The sequence below is a fragment of the Nuphar pumila genome, chromosome 12 (assembly GCF_984573655.1).
Source record: "Nuphar pumila chromosome 12, dmNupPumi1.hap1.1, whole genome shotgun sequence".
Classification (NCBI taxonomy): domain Eukaryota; kingdom Viridiplantae; phylum Streptophyta; class Magnoliopsida; order Nymphaeales; family Nymphaeaceae; genus Nuphar; species Nuphar pumila.
This window is the reverse complement of record NC_143260.1, coordinates 18,001,005-18,014,612: the sequence shown is the minus strand read 5'-3', so window position 1 is coordinate 18,014,612 and position 13,608 is coordinate 18,001,005.

Genomic DNA, 13,608 nt, shown 5'->3' with positions numbered 1-13,608 from the left:
GATCCCATTGATCCACTCTGTTTGGCTATTGCTCACTGAACAAGGTAGGATCAATGGCTATCCCCACCCGTGGTTGCTTTCAAAGAGAAGAGGAAGAAGGGTCGAGGGGCCAACGGCCATTACCACCCTCTAGGATATGCATTGGAATCACACAAACTGGCTGTGGATCGTCCTCCTGATCATGCTTGGATGGTGGAAGGGGCTTGGATAATTCGATCCCACTGCTAGGCAGCGATAGCTAGGTGTTGCCATGGGTCAACGTCATTGACTTGCTCTCGTTGATGGGATTTTTACTGCAGATCTTTTGAACAAGATCAATCTTTGATCAAGCATCGTAAGACTCCAGTTTGTGTCTATTACCATTGTCTCAGATCAGTTACTTCTGCAGCTATATCCATCATTGTGTCCTTCACTTCCACCATAATTTCTTACACGTTCTTTTAGTGACAGCTTCCTAACATCATCACAGCACATGATCAATATCTTACTTTGATACCATATCAGTTTGCTTAATTCGTGAAGAAACAACTAAGTCACACTACTCCTATGAATCTATGCTACCAAAGCAAGATTAATAGAAAACAAGACAATTAATTAAAGCATAAATACAAAAATATCAAGTTTCAATCATAACCCCCCCTCCCCAAAAAAACAAATCCCATAAAGTATTTATGACATGAAAAAAACCCTAACTCTATGATAGATCTTAGATAAATATCTGAATATGAAAGCAAACCTAAAATCCTAAATACTAACTATAAATCCAATTGCATTCTAGATCTCAATCAAGTCAACCTTTTGGTTTTCTTCTTTTTTATTTGTTTAATTTGAATGGATTCTGGATCCACGGCTGCATCAACAAGCTTCCATAATAAACTTGGAACTTAGGCCAATAAAGCCAAAGCGGCTAACCTCAGCTGTTGGGCCCATTTGCCAGATGGGTCAAGCAAGGCCCAGGCTATGCGACCATCTACTCTCTTGGTCTGGTGCGTGAGTCGCAACCTTTTTATTCCAAGCAAATTGCGTACAATATAAGCAGCGGCCCATAACAAATAGCTGTGATATTATCAAAATATTGTGAAAATATCACAACGTTTAGAAATATTATAAAAAAGTAGCAGGACAGAAATGCAATTAAAAACTTTTTAAAAATTTAATTATTGTTATAGATTTTAGTATTTTTATGTTTGCTGATATTTTTTCAAGATTTTCCCCAAAACAGAAAGTTTTAAATTATTATGGCATATTCCCTGGAAAGAAAATTTGGATTCTGAGGTGCATTCTGTTAAGATTCTTGTTTTTTTGGAAAATTTTCAAAATAGAACCTAACTTTTTATCATAATTTAAAAATGCACCTAACATTTGAAAATGTATATTTATTGCCGTTTGTTATTGCTTTGTCCTATATTCATGTGAACTATATTTTAATCAACATACCAAAATTAATTATTGCCGTTTGTTATTGCTTTTGTCGTATATCAGCGTTCCATCATCACTTTAATCAACACCCAGAATTAATTATTGTTGTTTGGTAAACTGCTGTTATTCTTTTTTTTTTTTTTAAAGGCAAGCTGGGGTTAGGCGGACTCCTACCAGATCTCTTAAAACATGTGGCAGAGGGATTCGAACCTGGGCCTTCAGGCACAGGACCCCGCTTACCACCTCGGTGGTGTTAAATTACGGTTATGGTTTAACAAAGACCAGCTCATATTTCAAATTGGATTTTATTTTTTTTTTTGCATCATCTCTTGTCTGCATGTTTTTTTTTTTTTGAATTGATAACCCGATGAAACCCAGCCATACTTATGGTTTAACATGATCGTGGCTCAGTCAGCATAAAACTTCGAGGCTGAGACCCTGCATGTTTGTTAGCATGATTTTCTTTTGTTGGACCAAGAAAAATACCCCATCACCACCACACTTACTCTGGCTTCTGGTTGGCAAAACCCTTGAGGTCATCTCAGCCGGCTGAAAAGTACTAGGCTTCAGCTTTATGTCAAATGATTGCTCCAGGATTAATACATACGGGTTTAGAACTAGTGACATCACGTCAGTCAACTTGGACGAGGAGAAACCAATGTTGTGAGTATTAGCTATTTTTTAATAAATGTAAAAAATTACTTAAAACTAATTTTAACAACTTTCTGATTGATAAGAAATATTTTTTAATTATGTTTTGGTCAATTGAAAATAATTAATCGGCAAATTCAGGCGAATAGTTTCGTTGGCAAAATGATTCAGTGCCAATACCGATACTGACAACATTGGGAGAAATAACTGTTATGATTAGTATGAGCATGCCGCTGTTTCGGTGTCTGCAGTCTAAAACATAATTATACATGTTGGTAATTGAGACTAGTGAGCCATAAGAGTGATGTCAATTTATGTTAACAATCAAAACCACAGAAAATGAATAAGCAGGCCCGCCACTCAGACTTGAGTTGGGAATTGAGACAAAATTTCATCCAACAGCAAACAGGTCACCTTCTGCTTCTCACCGGGATGGAAACTCAAGCTCAAGCTTTCCCTGTTTATAAAGGTAGCTTATTTGAATAAAAAAGGAGTTTAAAGAGGGATAAGGAGAAGAATCGAGTCCCAAACTTGATTGAATAAATATTTGTTTCCCTCTAAAGAATGATAGATCAAAGAAATGAGGCCCAAGCTTTTGTGAATCTGCGTCATGCTTGGCAACTAATTTTATTTTATTTTTATAGTCCAACTAATTTTATTACCACATTATATACTGTATCTTATAATTTATATATTTTATTTTTACGAGAATATTCAAGATTATTGAAGCCAAACCATCATGTACAAAAACAGCACATGTTCATGCTTGGATCATTTAAGATAATTGACAGTACTTTTTTTTTTCGAGTATGAATGAGCCAGAGACATGAGCGGACTGGTTCATTCACTAGATCGCAATTCACAAGCACAAATACTTAAATTGACAAAAGTATTTTATTGATAAACATGTATAGTTTGGATTATCATTTTTTTTTCTCAATGAGCATTCGAATGAGGGAAGAAATAATCCCAACAGATTATTTCTCATGAAAATGGCATGGGTCCAGCATCCGACCCAAACATTTTTTTTTTCTACAGGGAAAGCTGGGGTTAGGTGGACCCTTACCAGTTATACAATTATACCAAAGGGATTCGAACTTGCAACGTCCCAATACAAGGTGACGTGCACCAACTGCTCCTGCCACACAAGGAGAGCCCTCCTTGGTAAATATTATCCTTACTTTTTGGGACAGTTAGTCTCAAAAAACATGGATAAACCCATGAGAACCGACTATTTATCCAGAAATTTTCCTCCCTGAATATATGGTGGCCGGTGTTGATTTTAAGAGCCTCCTTCCGCATGGGAGAACGTTACCCAGGAAACAGTTGGCCCCACAAAAACGCATGGGACACCATGTATTTCTGCAGAAACCCTTCCGTTTCTGTGGGATGAAAAAATGCCTAAGGGCTCATTTGCATGTCAAGGAAGAAGAAGCCGCAGCACCTCTTCCGCAGAAACAGAATCGGACACCCTCCCCCCCACGGGAACTCTTTCCGCAGAAAAAGGGGGGTCCTGCATGTATTTCTGCATGCTCGTCGAGGCAAGTCCGTGTTTCCATGTTAGCTTGCACATTTTGGGCCACATGGAAATGCACGCCCATCAATGCGTTTTTGCAGAAAGCGCTCACTTTCAGTGACAAGCAAACTGGCCCTAAGTGAAACCTTACCAATGCATACAAATTGTGCATATGCACCAATAAGAAGGCATGTGAAGTTACGTGTCCTGTTATTGAGAGAGAGAGAGAGAGAGAGAGAGAGAGAGGTGAAGGTGGAGTGAAAAAAAATCCTGATCTATCAAAAAACAAGGTGGACAATGAGAGAATTCAAAGACAGCAATGTATAAAAAAAGAAAGAAAGGCTAGAACATTTTTTTCAAGTCATTTGATGGATATTAATTAACACTCCCGGTATATATATTCATATCATCAGGCATGGTAACTAATCTTTCAAGTTAGACGACGTGACCATGATGAGCAAGGCACTACAGTTGCAAGTTGGTCATAACTTCCTCACTCAGACCTGCATGCAACAAGTCATTGTAAGATAATCAGTAAAGAAGTAGGTTAACCCAAATAGATATTTCTCAGAGAAGACCCAAAAAAGATCCACGCTAATCTTAGTATTTAGAGGTTCCTTTCATACACAAAGGCACTACATACACACACATGCTCTATGCATGCAACACAGACACACATATAACGTAAATAATTCTTTTGATGACGAAGAACCCTTGCCAAAGCGAGAAAAACCCTTGGTGTTGCCCCACGACCACCTTGCCTCTCGTAGAGCACCTCTGAAATATAACTTAAATATTTGTTACCATCTGTGGTGCGTACTATTAAGTAGAAACCGTCTTCTTTGATTTTTTTTGTTTGATTAGAATCTCAAAAGGTGATTTATAAAATTTGTTTAGTGGGAAGAATAAAACTTTTTGGTCATGTCTTTGCAACCTGCAAACAGTTTTAGAAGTTTACAAAGAAGTAGCACACAGTGTACCTAAAACTTATGCCTTAAAATACTATGTTTTTACATCAAAAAGATAATATTTGAACTATTATATCTTGCAAGCGAACCATGTTGAACACATCTATGTACAAATTGTGTTGATAGAGCTTGCACCTATCATTTCCAGCTCAATATTTCAACACCTAAAATATCCATTATTTTCGTATATATATATGATAATTTCTTTGTGCAAATCTGTATACCGTATTAAGTAGTGCAATCTCACCTACTCATTTATTTTTAAGCAAATTGGACTATGCAGATGGATTTGGTAGGGTCAATATTGCCTACTAATGAAGGTAAGAAACTAATGAGTAGAAATCACTCTTTTTTCAAAATTTCTAATTTTTTGTAGATCAAATGTTCGAGATGTGATCTACATGGTTGGTTTAGTAGGAATTTTGTTTTGAATCGTGTGATTATGACATGCGATTAGGTTTCTAAAGTGGTTAAAAAATCAATGGCCCGCAATATGCCAAAATTTTATAACTCAAAAAATCTTGTTTGTACAGCAGAAAAACATGACCCGAGGCTTGACCCTTAGCAAACAAACCATGCTAAACACATCTGTATAGTTAGATTGAGTCAATACAGTCAATACAACTTACACCTAACATTTCTTGCTCATTAGTTTCTTACCTGTATTAGTAGCAAATATTTTTCCGATCTAGCATGGTGTATTAGTAAGATTTTTTTTTTTTTATATTTCATATGTTTTCACCATATAATTTTGAATGTCAAGGCATATTTTTATCTTATTGCGATCTGAACCATTCATTTTTAAGTTTATTTGGCCTATATTTTGATACCTAAATTCATTAGTTTAAAGTATGTCTTCAAGTAAAACATGATAAATCCATCTATGAAGTCAAATTTTGACAACGTATGACGTATGAAATATTCAACATTGGATTATATATCTTACAAAGGCTTCACAAACTTGGCTAAATGGGCAGCTTTTAAGGCATTCAAGCTGCGAAGGGTTTAGCACCTGGGATGTTCATCCCTTGCCGCATGGCCTAAGCAATAAAGAGAATATGTTTGCTACAATCATTGGTATATGCAAATGACTTTTTTATTCTTTTTCTGGTAAATCTGACCCTATAGATGTGACATAATCTTTTCTATGAGGAATATCAAGATTTGGATTACCAGGTTCAGACGTGCAAATGTGTTATTCTTGTGTTCCAAGGACTGAGTCCTAAATGCTTCAAATTTTTTCTACTTACAAAAAGCATATATTTTCATGGAAAATACTTAATCGATTCTTAACAAATCAATCATGCTAGTGCACATCTACAATATTAGATTGAGTCAAAATAACTCACATCATGAGATTCCAACTAGATTGTATATATATATATATACATTCGATAGTAATAAAGGTATAGAACTATTAAGTAGAGATTGCCTCTCTTTCATATTTTTTTTATTTTTTGTCAATCAAATCCTATGAATGTGATGTTAATTAGTAAAAAAAAGTTTTGAATCATGTGATTTGTGATATGGAAGTAGGTTTTTTAAGACCTTCAAAATCAGTGACCCATATATATATATATATATATATATATATATATATATATATATATATATATATAATAATAATAATAATAATAATAATAATAATAACTAAGCAAATTTTCATGATTTTAAAGAACAAATAGCACAAACACATGCACATATAAATAATTATATATACAAAAAAACAATAAAATATATAATAATAATAATAAATGACTAAACTGCTCTCATGCCTAGGCAGAAGAAGCTTAGTGGACGACTAGGTGCCTTAGTCAGTGCCTATTTAGAAAAAATTATATCTTTTAAGGTATCCACCTATGAATTGCAAAGCCTAGGCATTTTACTTATGCCTAGACTGATCAGGCGGGTGGACTAATCGGTGCCTAGTCGGGGCTTTTGGCTACATAGATTTTGATCCAAAAATATGATTTTTTGAGTCATAAAATTTTAGTACATTATAGATCATTCAATTTTGAAGCTCTTAAAAAACCTACTTATGTGTCACAATCATATTATTCAAAACACATTTTTCACTAAACAATCAATGAAGATCACGTTCATAAGATTTAATTTAAAAAGAAATAAAGTATATGATTTTTATCTTAATAGTTCCATATAATTTGATGCCTTTAAAGACACCAAATATATATATATATAGTCATATATATATATATATAGTCATATTTATTGAAGGAGTGCAGAACCTGATTTGTATCTTGATATAAATATCTAATTTTTATAGATTCGGCTTCACGGTAAGTTGGTGGGAGGTTGCAAGTGGGTAGCACCGATAGAAATTTTTTGGAAGGTAGATTTATAATTTTACTCATAATAAATATTTTTTTTATATTAACCCACTTTTTGAGTGAAAAATGATGAAAATGCACTTTTACTTTAGCAAACCACAAAAGCCTTCTCTATTATGCATGGATTGACCCCCAAATCGCTCTCGCAAGTCCTAGAGAGTTGACCCTCAAGAGGTCGTTAAAACCCAAAACTATAAAATTATGATTCGGCTCATTTTTAACTGCGCTGATCCCGTATCGTACGATATGGTATGATACAAGCATATATCGTATAATACATATACAATACGTGATATGAGCATGTATCATGTCGATACTCCTCATAGTAACAATATGGTATGATACTTACAACATTGAAAAAATTACTATCCAAAACATGATTCTTATCAAATAAACTATGTTAAGTACATCTATAAGGTCTAATTGAGAAGATGCAACCTCCAACTATGATTTCTAGTAGGTTGGAGTAGGTGCTCTCAGAGCACCGGAGCATTACTCTCTCTCTCTATATATATATATATAGAGAGAGAGAGAGAGTGAGACAGAGTATTAGTTACACTAAAGTGCACTGGGTTGGAATACCTTGTTCTTTCATATCTTCTTAATGCTTTTGTGAGTGAAGCCCTAAGAATAGTTTATTTAGTCAAAAACATATTTTAGATCGTCTGGTCGCAGTGTATAGGTAGATTCTTGAAGGGTTTTAAAATTCGAGGGTTCACATGTCCAAGTTTTACAATTGACAAAATCATATTTTTGCATCGAAAGTCAAAACGACTCCATACAAAGTACATTTCTGAGTAAATAAGCCATGTTAAATTGGGGTCAAATTTATCAAATAAATTTGTAATATATATAGGATTAATATTTGGTGTTATTTACTATAAAGCAACTTTTTTTCCACATTTTAGTTTTTTTATTTGTAATATATATATATATATAGTTTCAAAGTAGCGTCGTATTTAATTTTTAAAAGATGATTCTAGCTTTAAAAGATTCGGGTTGAGATGACAATGGATTAGATATGGGTCAGATACTAACCGAATCAAAATCCATTTAATATCTGTAGAACAACTGAACAAGCAACAATTTGATCAACAATCAGATTCATATTTATTAGGCAGTTTTAACATTTGAATTCAAACCCGAACCAACGCAAAACCTGAATCCGGTTACACAAAAAACATAGGTGATTTGCTAGTCGGATCCAGACTTGGTATTACCTTTTTTCATCCGACTCCTCCGATCTCGAATCGGATTATGTTGATTCAATGACTGCATACAAATTGACACTTAACCGTTTGTTACTCGACATAAGTTATCACTACGACAGATTTAAAAAGAACAGTAATTTACAAAAAGCCACCCAACTTATCAGATATGTAAAGAAGAACCTAACATTTTGGTAACTACAGACTACAGTTAGCTGCTTATTTTTTGTAATTATGTTTTAAAAAACATGTTTGTTTGTTTTTTAAATCTTTCAGTTGAACTTTATTTAGTCAAATCAAGTGAATCATTACTAATTTGTTTAAAAAAAGCCCTAAGATGTCAAAAGACGAGTTCCATAGAAAATGGAAAAATTTGTTATATCTCATGCATGTATTTGAAATGCATTCAAAATATGTGGTCGAACATTGGGTGGCTTTCTGTAAATAGCTGATAAGTTAGTGGATTTTTTTAAATTTCTCAAAAATATTAACATAAAAGTCTTTAAATATAAGTCCACTGGTAAGGACAACTTTACCACTTGTAAAGTTGAACAGGGTTTTTACCAAGTTGCTTTTTACTTTTTCTTTTTAAGTTTTGTGTACAACATCAATTGTAGACATGCCAGCAATTCATGAGTGGAAAAGATTTAACACCATTGAATATGCATAAAAATGCAAGAGAGAGAGAGAGATACCTAGTTTCAAATCTAATTCATGGTCTTGGGATTCAAGATACAAAGGTCTGAGATGCTGCAAGCAACCAGGGGCCGATCTTCTAACACCAAGTCGCTCATGCTTAGAGAGAGAGAAAGAGAGAGACTCGATGAGAACATAATGAAATAAAAAAGGCCTTCTCAAATTGCATGAAATTAAAGGAAAGAAGAATAAAACCTTTCTCAAACTGCACCTACCTCTTCAAACAGCTCCCTTCTCTCTTCTAGTCGAAAACGTTCCTATCCAAGGACCATCATCAGCATGACATATAGAGTAATGAAGGCATAGAAGCAAAAAAAAAAAAAAGAGACAAAAACAAAATATTTTACATGTACCATGTTTTTAAGGTGTTCAATTTCTTCTTGCATCATTCTCTCCTGTTCAAGTTTTTCAAAGAAAATCCTTAAAAACTATAAAAGCAAATAAGAAATGAATATATACAAAAAATGAAGAACCAAACTCACTTTCTCATTTCGCACATGAGCGATGGTTGCTTCAAGATTTTGTTCAAGATAGTCCAACATTGACATGGAATAGCAATTGCCTTCTTCTCCATTAATAGACCTACTTCAATAATCAATATTAACATCAATCTCATTTTATCTAAGAAAAGTTAAGCCTTCCATTAATTGCAGTCCATCTTAAAAAACGAAGGTTGTTACTTGTTAGATTAGGCCTCTAGCTGGGGTATCATAAAAACACGGCCACATGTTCGCTAGAGTTTCCAAACCATTATTTTGCTTGGGTTGACGGTGTAGGTGAAGCAATCTCTCTCTCTCTCTCTCTCTCTCTCTCTCTCTCTCTCTCTCTCTATATATATATATATATATATATATATATATATATATATATATATATATATATATATATATATATATATATAGTTCTCACTTCATGGAAAAGAAAGAGTACGTTACCCTAGTTTCTTTTGTAATTGCTCGCTAATCCTCTTTATCTTGACAACATCAACACCCTTTTCCTACATACCACCATAATAATAATAAAAATAAATTCAACGCAGAAAAAAAGGCGGCAATAAAGATCTTAAAGAAGGTACCATGAATTTATCCTCAAATATTCCACTATGAGTAGCTCTGTAATACTTCTCCATGAACTTCCTCACGCTTGAAAATTAAAAGAAAGCAACATGAGCATCGCAGTGATCAGCATATAGAATAAAGTGATTACATAGTATGTTAAGAAGAACCATATCAATTTTCGGAAAGAAAATGGGCATCAGTTGAAAAAAACCTTTGGGATGAAGGGCTGATGTGGTCATAGAGTTTGCCTGAGGACGAGAAAAGAACGAGGAGAACATTAGCATCACACAGAACAGAAATCTCTCTTGCCTTTTTTATCAACCCATTTTTCCTTTTAGAGAAAGTAACCTGCCTCTGTTGGGGATTCTCAATTCTTTTCAACTCAACCTTTCCTCTCCCCATCTCCAGAAAGAAAGCTATGTAATGTGGGAGGAGAGGGAACAGTATGGGTGTGGAGTTGATACATTGATTCACTCTCATAAACTGTAAGTATTTAAAGAGGAAAGCTTCGTATTATATAATTTCTCAGTTTCTAGGGAGGTAGTGTGATGGGTCGCTTTCTCTAGGGGTTAGGGTTGTGCTTTTTATTCATGAGCAAGGCTGCAAAAGTTTCTATAAGTAGAAACTGTACAGCAGTGTGGAGTGTCTGAAGTTTTCCCATTTTTGTTGGTGGTGTCGGGGATATGGTAGGATTCGATTTGTACGGTGCAATGGAATGGTGTTGAATTAAGGCGAAGCTTTTTTTTTGCTAAAACAAACTTTTGGATTTACTAAAAGCCAAATACTCCTTTTCATCCCAAGGGGGCTGGCAGTCAAGGTTCGATTCTCATGGGCGTCGCTCCTATGCTCAGTCAATGCAGGCCTCGGAAGCAGGGTTTATAGCCTTGGAGATAGGGATGGCAGTGGAGCGAGGGAAAGCAGGGGCGCCCCGCCTCACCCTGTTTGGACCGGGGATGGAGGGCATGAAACGGTGATGGAGGCGGGGATGAAGGTTAAAATTTATCCCCGTGCCGGGATGGACTGACACTTTCCCCGCCCCGCTCATCCTCGCCCTGCCATTCCCTCTCCCGAATCCCGACAGCACACCCATTAACCCCGATAAACCCTAACGCAAACCCCCTTTTCCCATATGTATTCACACTACAAGAAACCTGTGGATTAGCGATGACCTAAATCCGTTGCTAAACAGTTTAGCGACGGCTTAGCGATGGATAGAGGCCATCGTGAATTTTTGCTCGCTAATTGGCGAAAAACTTATTTGTCGTTAATTCCGTCGTAAATTTGCGACAGACATTATCCGTCGCTAATCTGTCGCTAAATTTAAATAAAAAATAAAAAAAATTGATCCCTGTCGGGCGGTATTCCTGCAGCAATAAGCCGGACTTATACCGCATCCGACAGGCATTGCACAAACTTGTATCGTCCTCCGTGAACTGGTGCTCTCCGGCATCGCCGTCCTCCGTGAACCGACGTCGCCGTCCTCCAACAATCGCTCAGCCTCGTCGCCATCCACCGTGAAACGACGTTCTCCGAAGTTGTCGTCGCCGTCGTCGTCCTCTGGTGTCGCCGTCCTCCGTGAAACTGCGTCCTCCGAAGTCATCGCCGTCCTCCATGAAACTGCGTCCTCCGAAGTCGTCGTCGTCCTCCTCCATCGTCGCCGTCCTTCGTGAAACTGCCTCATCGGCGTCATGCTCTCCAGCGCGCTCTTCGACGGGGAGAGAGCGGTTTAAATCGTGCGAGGTCGATTTAAATTTCGAACGAGGAGAGAGGGAAAATTTCGCGCTCAGTTTAAATCGAAAATTAGCGAGGGATTTTTTTCGTCGCTAATCCGTCGCTAATTAGCGACGGAAAAATTCCCTCGCTAAATCCCTCGCTAAAATGGTTTTCTTGTATTGAGAATTAGCGACAAAAAATTGTTGTCGTTAATCTATCGCTAATTAGCGACGGATTATCGATGAAACAACTTTCATCGCTAATCCGTCGCTAATTAGCGGCAGATTCATGAAGAAAGTTTTCTCTAGCTAATTTGTCGCTAATTTGCGACGGAAAAAATCCGTCGCAAATTTCCGTCGCTAATTAACAATTTTCTTGTAGTGTCACCTTCCCTCTCACGCAGTTCGATTTTCCCCCCTTCTACCTCCCCACCTCTGATCGGAGGAGCGGTTCGAGAGAAGAACCACGGCACCACCCATGTGAAACAGGCAATTGGGGATGAGCATGGACTTCTTGTTGCCAAAGTACCAATTCTGAGTGATGTTCTCCATGCTCACCACCACTGCATAAGTGTTGTGGTGCACCTGCAGAAGATCCTTGGCGAGGTCGATTGCGATCACACCGACACTACAACCCATCCCGCCGAGATTAAAGGTCTTGATGTTTCCCTTGAGCTTGTACTTGTTGACGATTATGGCGGAGAGTAAAGGCGTCGGATTGAAGAGGTCGGAACGCTCGAGAATCTTGCTCTGAAAGTCAAGGGCTGGGTCATCGAAGTTACTAGAGAGGCGGGAGTGCTCCATGAATAGGGAGAAGGAGACCTTGAGGTCGGGGGAGGGGTGTAACAGGAGTAGTCAACAAGGTAAACGGGGCGAGGCGGGTCATGATGTAGAGGGTGGAGCCGAAGACGAAGAAGGCACAGCAGGCGATCACGCTAACCAGATTGAACTGGAGGTGCTGCCACAGTTGTCGGGCATTTTCGGGGTTCATCGGGGCGACCTCCAAGACGATGTCCACCATGAGCGGGAATGTGGTGGGGGCGATGGCGAGGAGGGGGATGAGGCAGGGGTGACGACGGGGACGGAGATTAATATTTTGAGACGGGGTCGGGGTGGAGGTGCAAAGTCTCCCCCATCACGGGGATGGACCAGGGATGAAGGTTAATTTTTTGAGATGGACCGGGGGTGGAGACCTTGTCCCCCGCCCCGGTCCACTGCCATCCCTACTTGGAGATTTAAGTTAACCACATGACGACCTAGGTATGGCAGGTTGAGCCGGTGTCGACGAGGGTGCGGTTTCTTGGGGTTATAAATTCAAAAAAAAAAATTTATCCCCTTTGAAAAAGGTCGAGACGCGGTGGACCAGCGACTCGTCATGTTACGGGTTCCCGATCGATCATGGAGTCTAGTGATTCATCATAGACTCGAGAGTTGAGAACGAGGTTAGTATGATTGGCCCTCACATTTGTGGTTTCTCAGCGTGTCCATAGGTCGAGTCGCTCGAGTCCGTTCGGCTCACCGTGAGATTATTATTATCAAAAGGCATTGGCTGCTCTGGCTCGACTATCGGTAAGTTTGACTCCGTTGACTTCAAAGATCGTTCGGATCTAGCTCTTACGAGACTCGGCTAAGGCTGAGTTGCTCTCAGTCGTTTAGTGAACCTTCCTTGACATAACAGCCTAAAGATTCAGTCACTTGGTTCGAACCAACCGTTCCCTTTCAGTCTCGGTTGAAACATGACCAAGACGCTGCTTATTGCTTTAGTGCACTGGAGCGAACGTGAAACTACAGTTATACCCTTCGTTGCTTAGGGAAGCGTGAAAGAAACAGGTTCGCAACTTCTCATAATTACTGAAACGTCCTGTCTGCAAGAAAATAATGAATGACAAGGTAATAATTTTTCTATTGTTTTTAATGTTTCAATTACTTGCCAGTTGCTACTGCCTGAGGTACAAAATGTACTCGATTTTTTTCACGGTACGACCTTGTCCTTACTGTTAAGGTACTTTTTAACGTTGGTAAAATTATGTAT